At 44.0% G+C, this 27,283-nt stretch overlaps 1 pseudogene; it reads left to right on the top strand.

Moving 5' to 3' along the window:
• Positions 1-22,535: 22,535 nt before the first annotated feature.
• On the top strand, positions 22,536-23,783 carry LOC119002095 (GTPase IMAP family member 4-like; annotated as a pseudogene).
• The last annotated feature ends 3,500 nt before the right edge of the window (positions 23,784-27,283 follow it).

The following is a 27,283-nucleotide window of genomic DNA, read 5'->3' as shown; positions in this document are numbered from 1 at the left end:
TTGAGTATGATGTTGGCTGTAGGTCTTTCATATATGGTCTTTATTATATTGAGGAATGCTCCCACTATTCCCACTTCGCTGAGTACCTTTATCATAAATGGGTGTTGTACCTTATCAAAACCTTTTATGGCATCTATTCATATGACATTGTGCTTTTTGTCTTTGCTTTTGTTTTTGTGGTGTATTACGTTTACTGATTTGCGGATAGTGAACCATCCTTGCATCCCTGGGATGAATCCCACTTGGTCATGGTGTATGATCTTTTTGATGTATTGTTGGATGCAATTTGCTAATATTTTATTGAGGATTTTAGCATCTATGTTCATCAGCGATATTGGCCTGAAATTTTCTTTCTTTGTTGTGTTTCTATCTGGTTTTGGAATCAGGATACTGCTGGCTTCATAAAAAGAGTTTGGGAGTTTCCCATCATTTTGGATTTTTTGGAATAGTCTGTGAAGAATAGGGGTTAGTGCTTCCTTGAATGCTTTGTAGAATTCTCCTGTGAAACCATCTGGTCCAGGGCTTTTGTGTGATGGGAGTTTTTTGATTACTGCTTCAATTTCATCTGCTGTTATTGGGCTGTTCAGCCTTTCTACTTCTTTTTTTTTAATATTTTCTTTTAATCTTTAGAGGGGAAGGGGAGGAGAGAGGAAGAGAAACATCAATGTATGGTTGCTTCTCCTGCATCCCCTGCTGGGAACTGGTCCCTGCTGGGAACTGGCCTACAACCCAGGAATGTGCCCTGACTGGGAATCGAACCGCGATCGTCTGGTTCGCAGGCCCGCGCTCAATCCACTGAGCTACACCAGCCAGGCAGCCTTTCTACTTCTTCATTGAGTTTTGGAAGACTGTATTTTTCTAGATACGTGTCCATTTCACCTAGGTTTTCAAATTTCTTGGCACACAGTTCTTCATAGTAATTTCTTACAATCCCTTCTATTTCTGTGGTATAGGTTGTAATTTCTCCTCTTTCATTTCTTATTGTGTTTATTTGTGTCCTCTGTCTTCCTTTCTTAATGAGCCTACTTAAGGGCTTCTCCATTTTGTTTCTCTTTTCAAAAAACCAACTCTCGGTTCATTAATCCATAGAATTGTGCTTTTAGTCTCTATGTCATTTAATTCTGCTCTGATCATGGTTATTTCCTTCCTTCTGCTTGCTTTGGGCTGTCTTTGTTTTTGTTCTTTGAGTTCTTGCAGGCATCGGGTTAGGTTGTTTGTTTGAAATGTTTCTATCTTCTTTAGATAAGCTTGTATTGCTATGAACTTCCCTCTCAGGACTGCCTTGGCCATGTCCCATAAGTTTGGGTTTGTTGTGAGTTCATTTTCATTTGTTTCCAGAAACTTTTTGATTCCTTCCCTAATTTCAATCTTGACTCATTCATTTTTTAATACCATACCATTCAGTCTCCATGATTTGCGGCATTTTGAGTTTTTTCCTTTGGGGTTGGTTTCTAATTTCAGTCCCTTTTGGTCAGAGAAAATGCTTGATATGATTTCAATTTTTTTGAATTTGTTGAGGCTCGTTTTGTGTCCTATCATGTGGTCTATCTTTAAGAATGTTCCATGTGCATTTGAAAAGAATGTGTATTTAGCGTCTTTGGGATGAAGGGCTCTATATATATATCAGACAAGTCCATTTCATCTAGGGTGTTGTTTAGTGCAGCTATATCTTTGTTGTTATTTTGTTTGGAAGATCTGTTCATTTTTGAGAGTGGGGTGCTAAAGTCCCCTACTATACTTGTGTTGCTGTCAATATCTTTCTTGAAGTCCTCTAGAATTTTTCTTATATATTTGAGTGCTCCTATGTTGGGTGCATATATATTTACGATGTTAATGTGTTCTTGGTGGATTCTTCCCTTGAGTATTATGAAGTGACCTTCTGGGTCTCTCTTTATGGCCCTTTTTTTTGTAATCTATTTTTTCTGATACTAGAATTGCTACCCTGGCTTCTTTTTCTTGACCATTTGCTTGGAAAATTTGTTTCCAGCCTTTCACTTTTAGTCTGTGGTCATCTTTTGTCCTGAGGTGGGTCTCCTGTAGGCAGCATATGTGTGCATCATGCTTTCTTATTCATTCAGCTATTCTATGTCTTTTAATTGGTGCATTTAATCCATTTACATTTAAGGTTATTATTGATAGGTACTTATTCATAGTCATTTTTGTACCAGAGTTCCTCACTGTCTCTCTCTTTTCCTTCTTTTCCTTAAAGCAGTCCTTTTAGTATTTCTTGTAGAGCTGGTCTGGTAGAGGCATATTCTTTTAGACTTCTTTTGTCTTGGAAGCTCTTTATTTGGCCTTTTATCTTGACTGAGAGCTTTGCTGGTTAAAGTAGCCTTGGTTGTAGGCCTCTGGTTCTCATTACTTGAAATATTTCTTGCCATTCTCTTCTTGCTTGGAGTGTTTCCATGGAGAAGTCAGTAGCTAACCTTATTGGGGCTCCCTTGTATGATACTTGTTTTTTCTCCATTGCTGCCTTTAAGATTCTCTCTTTGTCTTGGAATTTTCCCATTTTAATGATGATGTGTCTTGAAGTGGCCTCTTTGGGTTCCTCTTGAAAGGGACTCTCTGTAACTCCTGGATTCATTTAACTTTTTCTCTCATCAAATTAGGAAAATTTTCCACCATTACACTTTCAAATAGGTTTTCTATCCCTTGTTCTTCTTCTCCTTCTGGTATTCCTATTATTTGGATATTATTACGTTTCATATTGTCTTGCATTTCTCTTGATCTCTCTTCATTCTTTTTGAGCCTCTTTTCCCTTTCTTGCTCTTTCTGGGAGATTCTTTCTACTGTGTCCTCCAATTCGCTGATCCGATCTTCTGCCTCATCGATCCTGCTTTTCATTCCTTCTACTGTATTCTTCAATTCCAAAATTGTATTCTTCATTTCCTCTTGGCCTTTGCTGATAGTTTCTATTTCCTATTCATGTTGATATAGTTTGTGGAGAGCTCATTGTAGTTCCCTCTAGTTTCTGGTAGCTCCCCTCTTGTTTCTGGTAGCTCATTGTCAGTTCTTTGAATTTCCTGATAACCAGTGCTTTGAATTCAATATCTGATAGCTGACTTGCCTCTCTTTCATCTAACATTCTTTCTGAGACTTCCCCTTTTTCTTTCATTTGGGCATTGTTTCTTTGTCTTCCCATTGTTTATGAGACTTTCTTGTTAGCCTCAGCTTCTTAAATTGATTTGTTCTGTCTCCCTGGGTTTATAGTGTGAACTTCTGTGGTAGAATACCTGTGAAATTCAGTGGTGTAGTCTCCTGCAGATATCTTGGTGTTCTCTGCTTCCACCTACTCCTTTCTTTATTGTGCATGTGTGATCAGTTGGAGGGGGAGGCAAAATGGTTTATGACAGCAGGAGAGTACTTTATGATATTTACAGTGACAGCTGGTAGAGAAGAAATAGATCTTTAGGCTATATGTAGTATTTACTGTAATCTCCAACCCAATTTGCCACTTTTAAGAAATGATAGACCAAAGATAAGTCTCTTGTTGGGGAGGGAAGGCTTGTGAGTTGGATCTAGAAAGCAGTGAGGTTGCAGGTGGTCAGATTTTGAGGTCAGGTGAGAGTAAAGAACAGTAAATAGGTGTAGTGTGTGAGCAAGTAGAGTTAATCACTACAGTAATAGAATTCAGGAACCTGTAAAGTGGGCTAAGACCCGAGAGATGTGTTGTGAAGTATTTACAGTGATATAGAAAGCAACAAACATACAAACACACAAGAAAGGGGCAGGAGAATTGAGGGAAAAGCAATAAGTTTGGAATGAAAGGAAGAAGGACTAAAACAGGGAAAAAAAGGAGAGGAACAAAGTACTGAAAGATACAGCAACAATAAAATTAAAAATACATATGATTACTGAAAAAAAGTTTAAAAATGTACAAAAAATAGTAAAAAAGAAAAGTAAAAAAAATCCTCCCTTGTTGGTTTCAAACTGTCCAATCCAGTTTTTCTGATTTCGGCAGGACTTCTCTATGAGCTGGGTTGTAGGCCCAGGTGCACTCCTGCTCGCCAGCCAGGCTGCCAGACTGGGGTATGGGTGCCCGCCCACCCGACAGGCTGCCTGAGTCCCATGGGATCTGGTAGTGGTCCTTCCCAGCCCTGTGGCTGGGTGAGAAGCAAGTCAAGCTGCCTTCACAGGAGAACACCTCAGTCCACTTTCCCATAAAAATGACTCCAGAAAGCCTGCCTCTCAGCCCTGCCCATTCCCCAACCCGACCAGTTAGAACAATGCTCCTCTCAAATTTCCTGGGCTGGTGGGCTGGAGGGCTGGCAGGCTGGAGGGCTGGTGACCACAGAGATCACAACTGAACAGGGCCCCCTGTCCTTGCCACTCTCCCTGAAAACCTAGGCAGACAGGTCTCTGCCACCCAGCCCCACCTAGATGGGGAGGGATGGAGCCAGCTCTCTTCCAAGGACCCCGCTCCAAGGGCCCAAGGCTCCACTGGGTACCGGGCTTCCGATGATTCCTCCATGGCACTGGCCGCAGATGGAAGCCTCTTCACCCCTAACGCAGAGGCAGCTGTGGTTCCGAGGTCTTTACGTTCCGGCCCAGGGCTGGCGCCAGCCTGGCCACCTCTGTCCTTACTCATATCCCTGATACCCCACTGACCTGTAGCTGTCTGATCCATCACTATCTCTGGTCTCTTATTTTCATAAATGCTGGGGAATTGTTGGTTGGGGAATTGACTGTGCTGTTCCTCAGTAGATCTGCCAGGATTTTCTCCCAGGGGTACGAGAACTGGAGTCACTCTGTCCTACTCTGCCGCCATTTTCTTCAGAACTGTTCCTCAGGTTCTTTCTTCCTGTTAAAAAGCATGTTGATTTACCTAAACTCTTCTAAATTGGGATTTGGAATCAACAAATGGCTAATCTGCAGAAAATTTTCAACCTCAGCTCTGAGTCTGGGTCTCAGCCCCTCACATGTTCACATCAAGGAACACTGGGGAGCATGTCTGTACCTAGAACAGAAGTAGTTGGGGAGATGGGGAGGGGAGTGTGGGAATGGGCTGGGGTGACTACAGGGCCTGAGGAGCAGACTCAGGGTCTGGTTGGGGTGATGGTGTCCCTAGTGGGGACACATGGGAAACTCAGGCTGCTCTTTGCTCTCACCACAGGCAGTAAGTTATGTGTCAAAAATGCTTATTCCCATCATTTTCTAATTTCAATGAGGTCATTTATCTTTTTATTAATGGCTTGTAAGTATTCTTTTTACGTTCTGTTCTTTTTTCTTTCTAATAATTTAATTTTATTAATGAATATGCTCTTACAATTGTCTTGAATTTCCCCCCTTTGCCCCCATTCATCCAGCACCCCACTCCCTCAGGCCATCCCCTCACCATTTTTCACATCCATGGTCCATATGTATAAGTTCTCTGGCTGCTCCATTTTCTATACTGCACTTGACACCCCCATGGCTGTTCTGTAAGTATCCATTTGTACCTCTCAATCCCCTCACCTCATCATCCATTCCCCCACACCCCTCTCCCATCTGGCAACCATCAAAACCCTCTCTTCATCCATCATTCTGTCTCTGCTTTTCTTGTTTGTTTAGTTTGTTTTTTAGATTTAATATTTGATAGATGGGTATCTTTTGCCATTTTATACTTCATAGTTTTCTGTTCTCCTTTTTCTTAAATTAAGTTCCTTTAAGACTTCATATGATAATGGTTTTGTGATGATGATCTCCTTTAGTTTTTTCTTGGCTGGGAAGCTATTTGTCTGCCCTTCCATTCTAAAGGATAGCTTTGCTGAGTAGAGCAATCTCGATGTAGGTCTGTGCTTTGCATGACTTTGGATTTTTCTTGCCAGTCCCTTTCAGCTTGCAAAGTTTCTCTTGAAAGTCTTAGGGGAACTCCCCTGTGAGTCACTAACTTCTTTTCTCTTGCTACTTTTAAGATTCTCTCTTTATCTTTACCCTCTGTCATTTTGACTTTGATGAGTCTTGGAGTGGGCCTCTCTGCATCCATCTTGTTTGGGACTCTGTGCTTCCTAGACTTGCATGTGTATTTCCTTCACCAAATTATGGAAGTCCCTAATTGTCTTGCACAAATATAAAACCAGTATTAGTAAGTGTTTCATGTGGACTTGAAAAGAACTGATTGAGATTTGATGAAGCCCCTCTATGTGTGCATTAGGTCAAGTAAATTATTTAAGTTGCTTTAATCTTCTGTGGCTTTTTTCTTGCACTCTTGTTTGTCTGCACTACCAAGACTGAGAAATGTGTGTTACACCTGCCATCATACATGTAGTTTTGTCTCTTTTTATATGTGATTGAATTACTCCCTTTATAAAAGTTCTGCCTCTTTAGGTGTTACATGTAAGTATAAAGGCATGTTTGACCTTGGTGAGTGGGGATTTGTGGTTACGCTCTACTGAAGGTCGCCACCACTACTACTGAGGTTCAACCTGTCTTCTCCTCTCACCATCCTTTTGAATATACTCCCTGGGTTTTTTCTAACTGAAATGAATATCTCTGATATTTTATAATTCACAGATTTATTCCTCTTTACTTTGTTTTCTTTCTCTTCAAGGAAGAGTGGAAGATCCAAAGCAAGAATCTCTACCTGCGATTATTTGATGGACCCACATGCTTAGAGTGGTGCTTGGCCCATAATGTCCTCTCACTAAATATTGCATGGGAACTCTGATTTGTTTGGCAGTTTGTTCACATTGGTACAGAATTCGATTGCTACTTTTGCCTAGACTTCTGCTCTCTACCTTTCTGTGTTTCATTCTTTAGATTCAAATTTCTTTTGCAAGTCAGTAAAAAAAATCATTTTTGAACTGAAACCTTTCATCCATTTATCATAATGTAATGAGGTGTTGAGCTGGAGGTCTCTAGAATAGAGATGTCCCCCACGAACCTTTTTGCTTGGAGATGGGAGAGGAGGAGGACCACCATTGAGAGGTACTTTGCAAATCTGTGGCAACTTGGCCAGTTTAGTAGTTATGTTAACAGCTGTGCTTACACCCAGGGCAAGGGATATGGATGTGACTTTCTGAATGTATCCTTGGATCTTACAGCACTGGGTGGAGGTCCCTGTTACAGTGCCTGTGTGAGAGGCCTGGACTGATAATGGCACTAGAGAGACTGTAGACTACACAAAGGACTGGAAAATGTATCCCATCATGGGTTAGGATTTAAATGAGGTTAGGCAGCCATGAGAAGAGATTCAACCTCTTGGGGTGGAGTAGTGAGGGAGGAGGCATGCTGCCTACAGTAAGGGATGAAGCCGTGAGGTCCATCCTTATCAGAAGTAAGCAAGCAGCTATGTAATTTTTTCTGACTGACTCCAAAGACTCCTCCTTACAAGTCGCTGACCTGCTGCCTTGCTGCACTTGGACTCTATGGAGATTCTTGGAACTTGTGCCTTTCCTCGACTCCACCATGATTCAGTGCATGGTGACATGTGCTTTTCTGGACTATTACAAGGAGGCTGATGACAACATACCACAGGTCCTGAAGGACAGCTGCTGGGAAAGGATGGTGATGAAGATGCAGAATGGATGGAGAACTGTTGGTGGAGTCATCTTAACATAAGAAAATGGAGACTTCAGGGGTCTTTGGCATTAGCCTTTTGGAGATCATGGGAAGTCCTGGGTCTTGTGGGAAAGGAAGCTCTGGGCTGACATGTTCTAAATGCCCCCAAGGTTGGAATGTTGTAAATAAAGACCTGTTTCTTCCAGTATTAGTTGATGGTTATTCACCAAAATGCCACATGGATGGCCCCTGTGTACCAGTTATAATAATTATAATTTCTAACCTATTTGAATACATATACAAATTTTATTATTTCCTTTCTACTTTTCCAATCTGTTCCATAATTCATATATTCTTCATTGTTGTTGAATTTGAATTATTGGGTATTATTTCACATTCTGTGTGTTTCTCTACTAGTTTGGAAATTACATTCACTTTTCCTAATTTATCAGCATTTACCCAGTGATCATAACACACATTCTTAACTTAAAGGTAATCTATGTTTTTATCTCCCTCTTATATAAGAAATTACCTTGGACATTTTAATATATTCCCATCACCACCCCAATCTAAATATTATTTTGTATTTTTTTAAGTTTTTCTCTTTTAAATCTAGAAGTCTTTTCTATTATTTTGCCACTGTTCCTATTAGTTTAGACTTGGTCTTTGTTTTCACCTCTGACTCACTGGTGGGATTGCTTTCCACTCGTGTTGAGCACACTCTGTAGAAATCCCTCTAGTGAGGTTGTGCTGGGGCAGGAGCACTACCCTTCCTTGTCTGAAATGCACTTGTGCTGCCCTGACTTCTGACAGCTGTCCCCTGAGTATGGAGTTTTGAGTTGACTGCCATTTTCTCTCAGCTCATTGCAGGTCTGTTCGCACTCTGTCTCTGGCTGCTCTGTTACCTGGCAGGAATCAGTGCAGTTCCAGCATCTCCTCCTGGGAGGTCAACCATCTGTGTTTCTGACTCCTGTTAAGAATTCTCTTTGCTCTGATGTTCTACCATTTCATTCTTATGTCTCAAAGCATGAAATCCTTGTTCTTGATCTCCTTTGGCATTTGTTATGTCTTCCCTTCTGTTCTTTTTTTTAAAATAAGCATCTTCTTTTGTTGTTTAAATTGTATTGTCACCTTTTCCTTTCTAAATCTGTCCTCCACTCACCCGTTACAAGTCACTGAGATTTATGAGGTATTAGCCCTTTTGTGTTTATGGTCAGTTACCTATGAGACCCCTGCTAAATCAGCCCTTTCCTTTGGCTCCCATGTCAGTGGGGTTGGAACAGCACAATTGATTACTATCCTAGTGGTAAATATCCTCAGAGTAGCAGTGGGCTGCTGTCCTTTTCCTAGGGGTCTGGGTTTCTCTTGTTACTGGGCTCCACGTCTGAGCAAGCTCGTTTTCTTGACAGTTCTTGCATCCATTTAAGAAAATGTATTTAGCCCTGACTGGTGTAGCTCAGTGGATTGAGCGAGGGCCTGTGAACCACACGATCGTAGTTCGATTCCCAGTCAGGGCACGTGCCTGGGTGCAGGACAGTTCCCAGCAGGGGACTCACATGAGGCAACCATACATTGACATTTCTCTCCTTCTCTTCTTTCCTTCCCTTCCCCTCTAAAAACAAATAAATAAAATCTTTTAAAAGAGAAAAGAAAATGTATTTAATGTTTTCCAATATTTTTAGTCACCTTACCTGGGCCTTCTAATAACCTTGATACCTGGAAGGAAAGTTTAGTTTCTACTTGCTTAATGTTTTCCCCTGATTTGTTTCTGTTTCCTGAGTTAACAGCTCCGTCCAGGGTAATGTCTTCTGCAGTGCGTGTCTCTTCCCTGTCTCTTTCAGATGTCGCTCTCTCTCCTATGCAGTCTCCTGTTTACCATCAAAACCTTAGAGAGGCAACTTGGACATCAGGAGTGGGCTTTGGAAGTGCAGGCTGTCCACAGGGGACCTAGGTAGATAGGCTGGCAGGCCAGAAAGCAGAGTTCATCCTTTGGAGCCAGTCTCAGCTTTAGGGAGGACCCCCTTCCCAGGTGGGAATCTGACTGAGGGGTAAGAGAGGGGACCACGGAGCCGCAGGCGCACTTCACATCTTTACCTCACTCCTACTGTCAGCCCAGGGTCCCCTCCCCACGATTGGGCACCAACATTTCTGGAGCTGACCTCACCTGGGTGCTCTGGTCAGGCCCTGTGGCCACCTCAGCTCAGCCTCTCCGGGACTGGGGTAACTGGACAATTGAGACCTTTTGTCACTGAGGCTCACACTCTCAAGTCTGGGAGAAGACCCTGAGAGATGGTCTGACAGTGACTGTGGACCCCAGACTTCCTGGGACTGGGATGTTAAGTGTGTGAAGATAGTTTTGTGGTCTCCTCTCCAAGTAATTTTCGCTGCTGTGGTGCAGACCTGTTTACGTGCATGAGAAGGTGAGGCTTGTGTTGGAAAAGATGTCAAATTGTGGAAAAAAAAACAGGAAATGTTTATGAGATCGAAAACTGTTGAGACAACAACAGCAAAGCCTTTGAGTCTTTGAGCTTGAAGAGGGGCAGAAATAGCCGAGCCAGTAGCTCAGTGGGTCAGAGCAGTGGCCCGAGCACCAGAGGGTCATGGGTGGTGACTGACGAACATTTCTCTCTCATGTTGAGGTTTCTCTCCCCTGCAACTTCCTCTCTCTAAAACCAATCAATATACCCCTGGGTGAGGCTTAAATAACATAGGTGCAAAGGAAAGCCTCCATCTGTAGACAGGAACAGACACAAATTCATGTTGTAAAAGGGCACCAAACATTGGCCTGTGACAGCTTGTTGCCTTTTCTATAATCAGTCTACCACAACCGAGTCTCCTGGTTACCGAGCCAGTGGTACCAGAATACCTGCCACTTTCCAGGTTCATTAAATTTTAATCTACATGAAATAAAACTCAGTACTTTCTTTGGTAGATTTATTCATCAGTTTTGATGATTAAATTAAATTTTGACAAGTTTTGGTATTTCCCATTGCTTTGTATCCGTGTATGTATGATGTGATGTGTTTTCTTTGGTTTTGTATTTTACTTTATTTTAATTTTAACTTTTTGATGCCCTTCATTCATTTCTTTCACCTGTCTCCCTCTGGAAACTACCAGTCCATTCTCTGGGTCTGTGAGGTTGGTGTTTGTTTGTTTGTTTGCTGTAGATCCCCACATCGCAGAGCTCACACAGTATTTGTCTTTCTCTGACTTACTTCACTCAACAAATGCCTTCGAGATCCTTGCATGTTGTTGCAAATGGCAAGACTGTGGTATTTTAATGGGTGAACATTAATCTCTACCCACACACACCACAATTTCTTTATCCATTCATCCTACACAGACACTTCCATTGCTTCCATGTCTTAGCTGTTTTAAGTAATGCTGTGAAGTGTTTTATTCTTCTTTTGCTAAATATCCAATAGTGGAATTGCTGGGTCATACTGTAGTTCTACCTTTAATTGTTTTTTTAATCTTCACATGAGGACATGTTTTCATTGCTTTTAGAGACAGAAGAATGGAGAGAGAGAACATTGATGTGAGAGAGATCTGTTTTTCATTTTGGTTTTCTTAGCTGTGTAGAAGCTTTTTAGTTTGATGTGGTTCTCTTTGTTTGTTTGCTTTTGTCCCTGGGGTCAGCTTCCAAAAGTCATCAGCAAGACCAGGGTCTAGGGGCTGACTGGCATTGTTTCCTTCTAGGAGTTTCAGAATCAAGTCTTATCTTCTTCAAGTCTTAGTCCATTTTTGGACTAAGAATTAATTAGTCCAAAACATTTGATTGAAGGGACTGTTCTTTTCCCATGGTTTCTTCCTGGCTTCTTCATTGTAAATGAATTAACCATATATGAATGGGTTTATTTCTGGGCTCTTTTCTTCCACTGATCTGCGTATCTGTTTCTATGGGAATGCCACACTGGTTTAATTATCATAGTTTTGTAATACAGTTTGAAATCAGAGGACGTGATGCCGCCAGCTCTGTTCACTCTCCAGATTGCTTTGGCTATGTGGGGGCCTTTGTGGCTCCATGCTAGGGTTATGATTCTTTGTTCTATTTCTGTAAAAAATACTTTCTGTGTCTATAGTTTGGGCCTTTCCTAGAATTTTAAAGTATCATAATCTAGAAGTCATGGTCTCCACAGTCATAGTTGATACCTTTCACTTAGCATTTCTTTTAAGGTTCACCGTGCTGTGGCATGTAATGCATGTTGCTCTTTTTCATTGCTGACTAGATTCCACACTGTGGGTATTAGGTTCCCAGGACTGCTATAGGAAAGGACTATGACCTTGGTGACTTAAACTGACAGAATCCTCTTGTCTCACAGTTCTGGAGGCTATAAGTCATGAACCAAGGTGTCCTCAGGCCCATGCTCTCACTGTGCCTCTGGGAGACAATCTGTTCTCAGCTTCTCTCTTTGTGGTGGCTCCTGGTGTTGCCAGGAAGCCTCAGAGCTCACTGACACTGTACCCATCACTCAGGTCTCTGCCTCTGTTGCCATGCGCCATTCTCCTCTTCTTGTGGGACACTGGTCCTATGAGGTAAGGGACCAGCCAGCTCCAGTATGACCTCATCTTAACTACTTACTTCTCCAAAGGGCCTATTTTCAAATAAGAACACATCTGACACCCCAGTATATTCAATAAAAGGGGAAAAAGAACACATGGTGAAGTTTCAGGTGTTAAAGCTTCAATATACCTTTTTGGGGGAAGAGTTTAATCCACAAAAGTGTGGATATGCCAGAGGTTAATTATTGGTGGATTAGCTCCTTCACCAATGAAGAACGTTTGGGTGTTTCTGGTGTGGACTATTATAAATATTTTAATAAGGAGGCATTCACACACAAGTCTGGGTTTTTTATTTCTTAAGAAAATTTCTAGTGGTGGGAGAGCTGGTTTGCCTGCTTCACTGGAAGAGACCCTGTTGATTCCCCAAGTGCAGTAGCTGTTTCTGTGCTGGGTCGCCCTCTGGGACAGCGCACCCTGCAGCACTGGCACTGGCAGAGTCTGCACCTTCAGTCTGGGCGATGGGTCTGCAGCGGGAGCTTGTTAGGGATTTAATGTGCACATCCCCAAAGTCTGGTCTCATCGAGCATTTACTCGTGTGCGTGCTGGTCACTTGTGATTCTTCTCATTAACATCTTTTGCCTGTTTTATTATTGGGTTGTTTTGTACTGTTATTACATTATTATTATTATTATTATTATTATTATTATTATTATTATTGTGTATATATTCTGTGTATGCTCCCTGATATGTGTGTATGTCTGGTATGTTTGGCAAATAGTATCCCCCAGACTGTGGTTTGCCTTTTCCTTTTCTTCTGTATGTCTTTAGTAGAAGAAAACTGTTAATTTTGATGTCCATGTTTTCAGCTTTTTCTTTCCATATTACACTCTTTTTGTCCTACTTAAGGAATGTTTGTTTAATGCAGTATCACCAAGAATTTCCTTTATATATACTCCTCTGGAAGAAGAATTGTGTTAGCTCTTACATTTAGGTGTCAATCCATTTTGATGTAATGTGCTTTGGACACTGCCTGGCTCCTTATTTTTCTTAACCTGTATTTTTTCATGTTAAACACTTTTACACTGAATGAAACAAAAGAAAACTTTAATTACCAATAGTCACACAGAAACTTGAGTCTGTGTTAATGAAAAGAATAGAACGAGAACAAAAACCCCCAAGAAAGCTCCCACATCACACTCCTGTTCTACCAGCTGACCCCTGGTGGCCCCTGGTGCTCCTGTCTAGCAAGACTGGTTCTGCTGGGCTATTTGAGATTTTTAGTAGATGATGTTTCATTCCCCCAAAGATGCTGCCAATTTCTGCCTTCTTCTTCTTCACTCTGAAAAACCCTTTCCCACCAGCTGTGAAGGCACATCTTTACACAGTTTAGAGGGGGCCTGGACTCACCCGAGGGCTGGCATGAGATGGTCTCCTGCCCTTTGCATTAGCCACGAGGTGGGATCAGCTCAGCCCGCCAGGTTACGAGGGAAGAAAACCTCACAAATGAAAATCACATCCAACCACAACATCCAGCTTATCTACACCCAGCTCAGTAGCAGCGTTTGTAATGTGTCAGTAATTTTCATCAGATTTTTCTCCTTTTTGCTCTGTGCTGATCATTTACAGCTATGCGAGCAGAGCTCCCACTCCCCAGGGCGCATGTTCCATACTCAGTCCACCATTGACACTGACGCGATTTTCAACCATCTGAGAAAAGACCAACTGTGCGAGCTCTTGAAGGTGTCCACACCCACGGCTCATCTCACACTCTGGTGTGCGGCCTCAGCCACACTACTACCCAAACATTCCTCAGCACTGAGCAAGGGTGTCCAATACACCCACACAGGGGCGGGTCTGCAGGAGCCCTCTGCTGTCTTGTGCTGAAGTCCAGAGAAGGTCATTTTCCAGTCTGAATAAAATTCGAGTCTTTACATATTGGCTGGAAAGACTTTAAAAAAAAAACCTTCTAAGTCTTGTTACATAACATTTTGTGGAATAATCTTGTGATATTTAGCAGGAAATACTCTTATTTTAATGTCTGTTTGTTAGAATAGTTAGTGAAGAAAGGTAGGCATTTCAGAAAAAAAAAACAGTTAATATGTGACTGTGTTATAAACAGTGAGCTCTGGCGCCTGTGGACTGAGAGGGCAGCAATCCCAGGAATGCCCCTCTCGCAGGTGAAGAGGGAGAAGTGTCCACCTCCATCAGCACAGGATGCTGCAAACTCACCTCCCACCAATAGGGAACGCCCAGTCTCTGTGCTCTTGCCGAGGTTCAGGGAGGTGGCCATCAGTGCCAAGTAGCCTGAGGGAGACCCAGGAGTTGTGTGGGTACCCAGGTCCCTGACCAGCTCCCGGGAACGAAACAACACTAGGGTACAAAGTCACGGTAACAAATCAGGGCACATCAAAGTTTATACTTTCATTTAAGTTCTATTCACGATATGCTATGACTTTATCTCACACAATAGCCAGCGAGACTGCAGTGAGGAATAGGTTGGAGGGATGAGAAATGCTGCCCTTCACCCCCTTTGGTGAAGGATCCAGTGTTATGGGAACTCAGGAGAGACGGGCCCCATCTGCTCAGCCACATCTGCCCAGAATGGAGTTTCCTGTCAGCAGAGCTGAAGGTGCCCTGGGGAGGAGGAAGGAATTCATGGCTCAGGTACCACACAGACTCTCACTCCTCTCTCTAAGGTTCAGTAGATTTTAAATCTTTAACATCTCTTCATTTGCTATATGGATCTTTAGAGACTTTATTTGAAAACTTCACCAGCTATGGTTGTCCCATCAGTGAGGAGTCTGCAGGGCACCCCACGTGTCATAGGGCAGAGGAAGCCCCCTCCAGTGGCTTCAAACTAAAGGTATCACTGAGCCGGCCCGCCCCCCGGCCGCCCCCATTCTTCCCGCTGATCACAGGAATTTGGTGTTGTTTGGCTTCCCCTACAGTGGTGCTGTTGTGGTGTTGAATGACATACTGTGAATTGGGAACCTTGGCGATTGGGTACCTCGGGGATAGCTGCCATTGTATTCCAGATCGCCTCCTCATCTGGAGCCCTTGGCTTTCCACCTGACACAGACGTGGGACCTGTAGAGGATGGGAGTCATGCTGACGTCCCCTCGCGTTTCCACGGAGTCCTCTGTGCTCACACCTAGCTTTGACACGTGTCCTCTGTTCTGATTTTCAAGTGATGCTGCTTCATGACCATCAACACTAGGGAACTGTGGGGCTGCTCAGCTGATCATTCACGATGTAGGTCTGAGAACTGTGTTGTTGGAGGTTGAAGGTCAGCAACATCTGGGCACACCTGCTCCAACGTGGGGCAGAGGGCATGCTGTGGGGCTCCCTTCACAGTCCAAGCGGTCAAGGCTATGTCTGGGGTCGTCCCCGCCCTGCATGAAGACGTGGTGTGGGTGAGAGACTCCTGGGAAAACTCCCACTGCCCCTTCATCAGGTGGCTACAGCCTGGGAGGGTCCAGGTGGGTCCTGAGAACAGGCCAGTGTGGTATCCACAGGGAGGGCTCTTCTTGGCCCAGCCTGTCTTCTCTCACTTGTTTGAACAGCAAGCACAAATAAGGGATGTGGGTTCTGTCGCCAAGCTCTCTAGCCTGTGCTGTGACCGAAACTCTAAGTGTATGTCTCAGGAGGATGTGAGGCAGGAAAGGGCTGTGGCTGAGGTAGAATGGATGCTTTCCTGCACACGAGTGAATTCACAACCAGACATCCTGTAGCTCATTTCTCTGAAATGAGGAGATTATGAGAAAGAAAAAAAACTTTTTATGCTTTGTGCTGAGATATACATTAGAATTGTCCCTTTGTTCCTTGATACACTTCTATTAATGACATTTATTATCAGTAATAAACCACTAAAGAAATTCTCTTTGGCCCTGGCAGGGTAGCTCAGTTGTTTAGAGCATCACCAAGATATACCGAGGTTGTGGGTTTGATTCCAGGTCAGAGCACATGCAGGAATCAACCAATGATGCATTGGTAAGTAGGACAACAGGACAACGCTTCTCCCCTTCTCAAATCAATAAATAGGAATTTCAGAAAATAACATCAGTTTATGGTAGGTGGGGATTGAAGGAACAAAATATGTCAAAATAAATGGAAATAAATGTAGAACATTAGAAATTGTGCAAACCAAACTGAAACTCCCAGAAAGAGGGCAAGGGCCTGCTACCAGAGGGATGCTACCAGAGGGATCGGGCCGCCTCTGAATTTTCCCCAGTGCCTGTTCTAAGCAGCCACACTCTGCCCCTGGTACCTCGGGATGGCGAAGATTCAGGGCGGGTGCTCGAAGATGTGTGGGTCCTGGTGGGAGGGGATGGACCAGCCTTGGCTGGTCAGAGAGATAGGGGACTGAGGTTGGGCTGAGCGTGGCAGGAACCAGGGGAAGCTCACCTGCATCCCTGCTTCTTGCTTTGATGGCAGCTGGTGCCAGTTGGTAAATGGACAGTGACTGACACCTGTCACTGTCTGTGACTCTCCCTCGCTATAATGACCCCTGGGACTCAAAAGAGAGGAAAAGGGGGCCCCTCATAATACTGCTCCCTCACACCAGACCCCTGAGGCAAAGACTTCCAGAATGGATTCCTCCATGTGGGCTTCCTTGGAGGACCCTGTTTGTCATCTCAGGTTTATCACTACAATCAAACAACATCTGAGAGGTGAGGGTGTGTGGCCAGGGCTCAGGATTTGTACCGCTGCGAGGGTCTGGACCCTTGTCCTCATGGAGCAGGGCCCAGAAATTGTTCTGTGATGTCACCCCCTGGGAGGCATGGGACTTATTAATCTGACACCACCTGTCTTCCATCTGTAAAGTCACCTGGGCTCAGAAGGGTGTGGTTGTACCCAAAGCCTCAGATCCTGAGAGTGGCTGGTCAGAGCCACTCACCTCTCCTGACTGCAGTTCATGGGTTCATGGCAGACGCCTGTGCTGATGTGCTCATAGGACAGGTGGCTGTGAAGCCCAGGGACAGTGTTACTGGGCTAAGAGAAAGGGACATGTTGTCAGACACTGGTCATCCTGTGCTGCTAGCTGAGGCAGGTGTCTCCTGTGTGTTTCAATGTATGAAACTCCTGTTGTCTCATTTTGTAAGGGATAGTGCCCCCTTCTATGTTTTAGATAAAACTTATTCTTTCTATAAAAATTGAGAGTATTGGGGTGACATTGTTTCATAACAGTATACTAATTTTCAGTGTATGATTCTCTGACCTCATCATTTGTGTATTGCACTATGTGCCCACTACCCAGTCACCTCTCCTTCTGTCACCTCACATTTGACCCCCTTTATCCTTTACAGTCTGGTCTCTGATCACCCTGCTGTGTCTGTGTCTGTGGGGTTTTGTCAGACTCCTCCTGGCCGGTGGGCCTGGAGCTGCTGTCACACAGAGGGGGTCTCAGGACCTGGGGAGCCCACTGCCGCCTGGCTGACAGCCCATCCAGTTGAGTTCAGAGCCCCTCATTTCCTCTGTCTTTCTAAACAAAACTGCGTTTTGGTTTTGTTTTCACGTTGTATAAACCGAGGACGACCAGGAACTTCTTTGTAAGGGGCCTGAGATCAGAAAGAGAAACAGTGAAGAGGATGTGGTCCCGTGCCTCTGGGTCTGGGCAGGAGACTTGCAAGAGCACAAGGTCAGGCAGAGTTCATGGCCTCTCCGAGAAAGCCAGCAGTTCCTGGGTCCTGGGGCCCGGTGCCCCCTTGTTCCAGGCATGTGGGTGCTGCTGGGTGGGATGCCCTCCAGTCACAGCACACTCACGCAGAGAGGGGGGTCCCTGGTCGTGCCAATGATGGAACACGAGGAGGCAGGAGAGATGGGGACGAAAGGAGGAAGGTGTTGTATGAGATTCTGAGGACGGCTGAAACACTGTTGCACACACTGGGTTGCTGAAAGCCACAGAAACTTCTGGTCCCAGAGCCCTAGGAGTCCAGCACCTAAAGGTGGGCTGAGCCCCGCTTACTCTGGAGGCTCTGCCGAGGGTCCTTCCTGACAGGTTCTCATCCTCCTGTGGCAGCTGGCAGTCTTTGGAGGACCTGGCTGGAGGCTGCCTCCATGGGATTCCTTGTTTTCTGCCTCTGACCAGGAAAACCAGGCTAGAACCCTACACTGAGCTTGGACACCCCTCAGCTGAACACTCCAGTCCATCCCTTACAAGCCCTTCCTTCCCCTCAGCAGAGGACAGGACTCCCTGACTCTCCCCGACTATGGAACCCCTCCCCTTTTTCTCTGGGGTCCAATGACAGGGTCCTCACTTTGATCTGTGGTCTCACCTTTAACATTCATATTCTTAGCAAAGTCCCTCAAGACCACCTCTGCCTTTTCTCCCATGAGCCATGGAGTTCCTCCAGCACCTGTCCACCTCCAAGTCCAAAGCCACTGCCACAGGGTAAGTATTGTTTACTGCAGCACCCACTTCCTGGGACTGACCCCAGCCCAATGAACTGAACGCTCCATTTTACAAATTTTCTTATTATTTTGGTTCCTTTTATGAAATTTATTGTGTGTGACACTGGGCACAACAATGACACACTTATCAGGTGTCCAATTCCACAACATGCTATCTGTACCTTGTATTGTGTGATCACCACCCAAATCAGGTCTCCATCCATCACCTTTTATCCCCCTATACCTACCTCCCCATTGCATCCCACTTCCCCTGGGAAATCAACATGCAGTTGTTTGTGTCCATGAGTTTTTCCTTTTTAAAAAAATATATTTTATTGATTATGCTGTTACAGTTGTCTCATTTTTCCCCTTTATTCCTCACCACCTGCAGACCCCCTCCCACCTGCATTCCTGGCCTTTAGTTTATGTCCATGGGTCATACAAATAAGTTCCTTGGCTTCTACATTTCCTGTAAAGTTCTTAACCTCTCCATGTCTATTTTCTACCTACTATTTGTGCTACCTATTCTCTGTACCTTTCCTCCCTCTCCCTTCCCACTCCACCACCGATAACCTTCATGTGATCTCCATTTCTGTGATTCTCTTCCTGTTGTAGTTGTTTGCTTAGTTTGTTTCTGTTTGGGGGTTTGTTTGTTTGTTTGATTGTTAGGTTCGGTTGTTAATAGCTGTGGGTTTGTTGTCCTTTTACTGTTTATATTGTTTATCTTCTTTTTCTTGGATAAGTTCCTTTAACATTTAATATAATAAGGACTTGGTGATGATGAACTCCTTGAACTTGACCTTATCTGGGAAGCACTTTATCTGCCCTTGCATTCTAAAAGATAACTTCGCTAGATAGACTAGTGTTAGATGGAGATCCTTGCCTTTCATGACCTTGAATACTTCTTTCCATTCCCTTCTTGCCTTCAAGGTTTCTCTTGAGAAATCAGCTGACAGACTTTTGGGAACTCCATTGTAGGTAACTGTCTCCTCTTCTCTTCCTGCTTTTAAGGTTCTCTCCTTCTCTTTCATCTTGGGTAATATAATTATCATGTTCCTTGGTGTGTTCCTCCTTGGATCCAACTTCTTCAGGACTCTCTGAGCTTCCTGGATTTCCTGGAAGTCTATTTCCTCGGCCAGATTGGGGAGGTTGTCCTTCATTCTGTTTTTAAATAAGTTTTCAATTTCTTGCTTTTCCCCTTCTTGCTCTGGCATCCCTACAATTTGGGTGTTGGAACATTGAAAGATGTCCTGGAGGTTCCTAAGCTTTTTCTCATTTTTTGAATTCATGTGTCTTCATTCTATTCTGGTTGAATGTTTCTTTCTTCCTTCTTCTTCAAATCATTGATTTGAGTTCTGGTTTCCTTCCTGTTACTGTTGGTTTCCTGTATTTTCCTTTATTTCACTTTTCATAGCCATCATTTTTTCATCTAATTTGAGACCATAGTCAACCAATTCTGTGAGCACCCTGATTACAATTGTTTTTGAACTATGCATCTAATAGGTTGGCTATCTCTTAGTCGCTTAGTTGTATTTTTCCTTTCTGGAGCTTTGATCTGTTCTTTCATTTGGGCCATTTTCTTTCTGTCTCAGCTTGCCTGTTAGGTAGTAAGGGGCGGAGCCTTAGGTGTTCACCAGGGTGGAGCAACCCACATCTGGGTTGTGGTGCTTTATGTAGGGGAGGGGGTCCAAGCAGGAACAATGCCGCTTGCTCTGCTCTCTGCTACTTTTCAGTCATTTCCCCCCAAAACCCACAATCAAATTGGGCCCTTCTCGTGCGAATTCCCAGGTGAATGGGCTTGTGTACATTCTAAGACTACGTGGGTCTCTCCAAGAAACTCTCACGTGATGCTGGGAGTTTCTCCTGCTGGCAAATCAACCTCCACAGGCTTTTTCAATCAGAGGGTTTGAGGCTTTATTTCCCTGGGCTGGGACCCTGGTTGTGCTGTCTGTCTTGCTTCCTAGTTGTTTCTCCCAGTTTATCTTCACACGAATGTGGGATCGCTGGGTCCACCAGCAACCCTCTACCACAAGTCCTCCTTACCTGGGCTGCCCGTCTCCACCCCTCCTACCTGTCTGGGCAAATGTTTCTCTTTTAACTCCTTGGTTGTCAGACTTCCATACAGTTCGATTTTCTGTCAGTCCTGGTTGTTATTTGTTTTAAATTTGTTGTTGTGCTTTTTTTTTTGGTTGTATGAGGAGACACAGTGTGTATACCTACACCTCTGTCTTGGGCAGAAGTCCAGTTTTTCCTTTGTTTTGAACTGTGGGGCTGCACAGGGCTTTGTGCGCAGAGAGGCCCCTCCCATGGCTCAGTGCTCTGTCAATGGCATCTTGAAATCTTCAGATGTTCAAGCAAGGGGCTAGGTATTTTCTGTGTGTGAACCAGACCTCGGAATTTTATAGCTGATGCTGCTCTGTGTCTATACTTAAAGTCAAGAAACTGTTACCTGGTCCCTTCCTGGTGACCAAGTCATTAGCACCAATAATTTGTCCAATGCTCTGGACCAATACATGTCATGAACACCCTCACTTCCAAATGTAAGCTGCTTCCCACCATGGGCAGCCACCCTATTGTCCCCTGATTCCTGCCCCTCCTGATCTTCTTAGTACCTACATGAAAGCTTAAGCACTGCCCAATCAAATTTCTTAATGTAGCGAACCAAATATATAATAAAAACTCAATATTTGCCCCTGTGTGATGCACATTTTTCTCAGCTTCTGGAAACTTACTCTCTCATCCTAGGATGCTGGTTATCAAAAGTAGGAAACTAGCCTTCAGGGGTGACTTCTCTTCTCTCTGGATTAGCAACAGCTTCCCCATAGAGTGTGTAGAAGATGGGGAATCACTACTGACCTTGTGGAAGCCAGAGATGGGGTACTGCCAATCTGTCTTCTGTTTGATGGATACTTTGAAAATTCATTTCAATTACAGAACAGACAGAAGGGGGCATACTGGAAATAAAGAGGCTGGTCAGGGGACAGCTGAGTCATGGATGGCGATGGTATGATGGTCTTCTACAAGAAGAGAAGCGGTCAGATTGTGGATGGGGGCAAGAGAACGTGCTGGTGGGTTGGATCAGGAAAGCAAAGGGAAGAGCGGAATCAAGGGACATTCCTAGACTTTTTGTCTGAGGACCTGGGTGATGGTGATGATGTCCCTGAAAGGGAAATTCGGTCATTACTCGGGTCTCTAATGTCATCGATGTACCCTGTGGGCATGTACTCTGAGCAGAGACAATGGCTGTGTGTGATGCAGGGTCCTCCCACAGAAACTGTCTCACTCAAGGGCCATGCTGGAGGGTCTTCTTTGTCAGAGAGACAGGCGCTCAGGTGTGGTTGTCCCTTGTCTTGCCTGGTCCCTGGCTGTCCTCACCGAATCTGGAAGCATTTCTCCATAAGGCACATTCAAGAGAAACAGAGATTTACTAAAGGGAAACAGGGAAAGAGCTAAACAGATGATTTGGTGTTTAACTGAGGGATAGTTACTTTGAAAACATCCCGCAGTTGGTAGGCTATGGTGCTCTGTCTTTAACCTGCAACTTTCCCAAGAAACACATAGCCCTAACCAAGGGAGACTAAGAAGGTGTAATTCTACTGATGCTAATCTGTATGAGTTATTAGTAGTAGTAATGGTATTTAGTCATCAAAGAATTTTATAGTAGCTCCAGAAAAACGTCAATACTTTCTGGCTATAAGTATTCCACCTATTAATTTAAATTAGAAAACTTCATTAGATTTCCACACAAAGTTGAAACTGTAAAGAATTTTGTGCTCCTCTAGGTCACAGTCCCTGATGAGATGGCTGTGTATGTGAAATATAAAGGGACTCCTTCTTTCTGCCCCGGTGCTTGCTCACCCTCCAAGGTGGCAGTGCCTGAATCACCCCCTCTATGGTTTCTTCATGGGAAGAAGAAAAGTTCCCTTGAGAGGATGATGTGGTGGTGAGGGGATCTACTGCTGTGATATACCACAGTCATCTTTGTGTCACTTCCTGCCTTGGCTTAGGAGGGACAGCTACTACATTGGCTCAGAGCTCTAACTTACACCCTGGGGCGCCCTCCTCCATGGTCCCTAAGCCAACCCAAAGGTCAAAGTGAGCATCCCAAAGGACCCTGGAGACATCACTTGGATGCCCCAAGTCCTGTATTAGGACATGGGGCCCAAGGCTTCCACAGAGCTCCTGTGAGTGCAGGGGTCACTCACGGGACAGGACATGAGCAGGCAATAGAGATGGGCACTGGCAGGTACGGGCCTGCAGGGGAAATACTGGAGGCCAATCCTAACTCTGTGGCTTTGTTCCTTGATGTCCTAGGCATTGGAAACCAAGACCCCAGAGAGTCACAACTGAGACTAGTCTTAGTAGGTAAGACCAGAGCCAGAAAAAGCACCACAGGGAACAGCACCCTTGGGAAGGTAGCATTTCACTCCAGCATGGCAACAAAATCCATCACCAAGGTCTGTGAGAAAGGGAGCTGCACGTGGAGTGGGAGACAAATTGTGGTCGTGGACATGCCTGGCCTTTTTGACACTGAGGTCGCGGATACTGACATGTGAAAGGAGATTGCTCATTGCATCCTCCTGACATCCCCAGGGCCTCATGCTCTGCTCCTTGTGGTCCCACTGGGCCAGTACACAAAGGAACAGCAAGAGGCCATGCAGAAGGTGCTGACGATGTTTGGTCCCACAGCTAGGAGATACATGGTTCTCTTATTCACCTGAAAGGATGACTTGGATGGTGTGGAGTTCTGTGGTTATATCAAGGAAGCCCCAGAATTCATTCAGGATCTGATAAAGGAGTTCAAGGATCACCACTGTTTGTTCAATATTAGGACAACCAGGGCTGAGCAGGAGGCCCAGAGTGCACAGCTGCTGGTGGAGAATGAGGGAGGATTCTACACTAATGAGATGTATTGAAGGGCCGAGGAAGAGATTCAGAAACAGATCCGAGTGATAGAAGCGCAGAGCAGAGCTGAGCTGGAGAGGGAGAAGAAGTAGATAAGAGAGGAGTATGAGGAGAAAATCAGAAACCTGGGGGATAACCTGGATCGGGATTGGAGAAAGGCAGAAATGGAGAGGGTGTTGGCAGAAAGGGAAAAGCAGTATGTTTCCAGGCAGCAAGATGCCAGGGGTGAAGTTGAGAGTCAGAATAGGATACTTGACATCCTCGTGGGAGTATTGAATGTTGCTTACTCTGCTCTTGTATGCGTGTTCAAGGCCCTTGAAAATCTGTCTATATTCTTGCATATTTTCAGCTGCCCCTTCTGCATAGAAATCATTCTTCAAAGTCAGTGCCACGTGCTTCTGTCCCTCAGGCTCTCAGGACTAGGGAAAGTTCGCTGTTGGCCATTGTTAGCCATTTGATCGATTTCACAGGGGAGGGGCACGTGCCCAATCTGTAAAACTCCAAAGAAAAATATACAGATGCCCCCGGTGACCTGATCTCTTTCTCAAACACACAGAAAGGAATGCAGGAGAGCAGAAGTCGGTGGCCACAAGCTTGCTCTGTTTGTCCATAGTAACTGTTTCTACTCCGGATTCTTTCTAGATTGGCAGATAATCTTCACCTGTGGCTCTGGTAGTTAAGCAGAAAGCTGGCCCCTCAGATGCTGGGTAACTCAAGAGAACACGCAGATCCAGCCACTGGGTTTGAGAGGCCCCCTTCCAACAAGGCCCTTCCTGGGCAGGATGTTCTTCTGAATGCATAGTCACAGCAACCTATAATGATGGAGAGCACAGAGAGTGTGGGTCTTCTCATGGAGATGCTGGCCAATGTGCATGCCGACCATCCACCTGACCTAAATTGCAGGGTGTGGAGAGGGCACAGGATTGTGGACGCTTGGTCACTTCTCTACCTGTTACCTTCCTCTTATTTTTATCTGCACCACATGATGTGTGTTCCTGTCCCATTAACACAGCATTGAGCCCAATTAATAAGCATACCTTCCACACATATATGTGTGTGTATGTATGTATGTATGTATGTGTATATATATATATATGCATTGAATGTATCATATACTAATTTTACAAATTTAAATACTAATTAAAAAGTTATCTTTGTTTTCCTTTACTTTAAAAAAATGCTTTTGTTGTTGTCTTTTGTTAGTTTTTTTTATGTTCTAAAACACAGAACCTGACCAAGCAGATATGTGTGCAATTTTGTTTATTTTCACCTGGAGCCAAGGTGTTTGGTAGGTGATTCACTAGCAAGACTCCGAAATCACTGCAACTTCCCTTCACAAGACAGGGACCTGGTTTTATCAAAAGTTGCTGCATCATTAGGAACAGTGTGACTTTGCCCTTTGAATATCTGTTCCTTTATTGAAAATCAAAGTTAATGATTCTTACTTCCTGCTTTGTTCCTTTGGAATAACAATAAATAAGTGAATTAATTAATTTACAAGTAAAATAAAATAGAAACGAGCTGACACAGCACCTGGCACAGAGTGATGCCAGAACGACCGCTATGGTGTTTCCAGCTTCCTCCCTCTTGGTTCCTTCCTCATACATAACAATTGCTAATAACTGTCAAAGGATTTCTGGGGACTTGACCTTAAAGATGCTTTGCATGATTCTTGCCTTAATAAGAATGCTTGCTTTTGATATTCTTATCTACCTATAGATGCGTGCCTCCCAATAGACATCACAGGCACATAGTGATTCTGAGATCTGGCACAAATCGGCACACTTTAAATCCTCACATATTGTTAAAAGTGATGTGCAAGACTCTACTTGGAATTGAGTCTCATTTCTCATAGGTGCCCAAACATATGCTATTGGAACATAGTGGTAATTCACTTCCATCCATCTTAGCAGATTTAGAAGCTCCGGCCTTTGCCAAAGCTGATGTTTCCATTTAGTTGGGACTACATTACACTGATGTTTAAAGGCGTGATTTTTAATCAACTTTGTCAGCCTACTCAAGGGCTCTTAAGACTCTATCTTCTCAAAGTCAACATGCACAGAGGAAGTTAGTCTCCCAGGATTGCAAGGTGGGCATTTTTGTGCAGAACAATTCTTAAAAGCATAGATTTCAAAAGCCGAAGATGAACACAAAAGGAGCTATTGTCCTATCTGTGCAGTAGGTTTTGGTGTTGGGGGCACTGTAGGATACCTGCCGTTGCACAAACAAACCCCTCGGGCAACTGCAAAAGAGTCGTTGACAAGGGTGAAGTCTCCCTGCCTTGACTGGTGAAGAGGGATCAGTAGCACTGCCTCTTACAGATGGATGTGTGACCAGCAAGTGACTCAGTAGGTAAGAAACTTGGCATGCATTGTAGACAAATGTGCATACTTGTCCACCGCCTGATGCTTGGTTTCTTGGTTGCCTTCATCCAAAAGCATACAGATGGGCAGCCCAGGAGCTAAACTCACCCCTCTGAAGTCCTGGGGTGCCTGGTCCTGCACCATAGGCCACGAATGCGTAGTGAATCCCGCTACCCAGGAATGAGCCTCTTCCCCAGGCTGCTGTGGCTCACCACCTGCAGGCTGTCCTGTCTGCTGGTCACATAGTCACAGTCTCTGTTTCCTCTTGGAGAAGACTACTTTTTAAAAATTTTGCATAGTAATTGTGATATTCAATATTTTCTTCATAGTATTTGGGAACAGTGTTCTTACTTAGGCTGAGATTTCTGGCAGAGATGGCTCTAGTTTTTGTAAAGACTTTATATCAATATCGGCTTCTATCATCTACCTACATACTATTTACCTATCTATAACTCATACACAGATACAGAGACAGGATGTCAATGTGAAAAATTAATTAAATGCACAAAATTAACTAAGAGACATCTACACTATTAAGGTGTTCCACATGTCCAAAGACATAACTTGTACTATAAATCCCTAATATTACATGCCTTTTAGTCATAATTTTCATGCTGCATTTCTTTTTTTTAATATTTTATTTATTTGTCTTTAGAGGGGAAGGAAAGGAGGGAAGAAGAGAAACATCAATGTATGGTTGCTTATCGTGAATCCCCTGCTGGGAACTGGCCTGCAACCCAGGCATGTGTCCTGACTGGGAATCGAACCGTGATCGTCTGGTTCACAGGCCCATGCTCAATCCACTGAGCTACACCAGCCAGGGCTCATGCTGCATTTCTAACATTACAACCATCTTTTTAGATTTTTAGTCTTACACTTCATGCTTTATAGAAGATTGAATACTTCATTCTACATGTTTTCTGCATTTCACTTGTGAAATGTTTTACATCTTTGAAAATGCATGCCAATTGGATGAAAACTACACTTTTTACCCCAACATCAGTGCTTTAATTTTTTTCTGTTTCAACTTACTTTGTGTCATGAAGAATACAATAATTCTTTTAAAATGCAACTGAATATTTACATAATTGCTAAAAATAAAATTGTTCCTGAAACAAGCATGCCCTCTGCATGTCAGCACATATAAGTGGAAGTCTTTAGCAGAGGCTTACCTCTTGATACTTACAAATTCCTTACTGGGAAGCTCCAACATAACCACAAGCCAGGCATGCTGTCTGCCCCCTTAAAAGTCTGGACTGTGAATTACACATGTACGTATTTGTAGGTGTTGCTCTATCATGTCAGTCAGTGCGTATTACTAGAGACTAAACAGGCTTGTTGAAATCTGTACAAAAAAATGAGCACATTTCGTGTGGGTTATATATTTTATGGAATTTAGGTAACTACTCAGTTTTAAAAAATGTATTTTCTACCCTGGCTTGTGTGGCTCAGTGGAATGAGTGGCAGCCTACAAACCAAAGGTCACCAGTTCCTCTCCCAGTCAGGGCACAAGCTTGGGTTGTGAGCCAGGTCCCTAATAGAGGGTGCATGAGAGGCAACTACACATTAAATTTGTGTCCCTCTCTTTCTCCCTCCCTCTTGTCTCTCTAAAAATGAATGAATGAATGAATCAATGAATGAAT

Source organism: Sturnira hondurensis, unplaced genomic scaffold (assembly GCF_014824575.4).
Source record: "Sturnira hondurensis isolate 20B ecotype Veracruz unplaced genomic scaffold, ASM1482457v3 Scaffold0000231, whole genome shotgun sequence".
NCBI classification, from domain to species: Eukaryota; Metazoa; Chordata; class Mammalia; order Chiroptera; family Phyllostomidae; genus Sturnira; species Sturnira hondurensis.
Note: the sequence above shows the minus strand (reverse complement) of the source record. Positions and strands in the feature narration are given on the sequence as shown.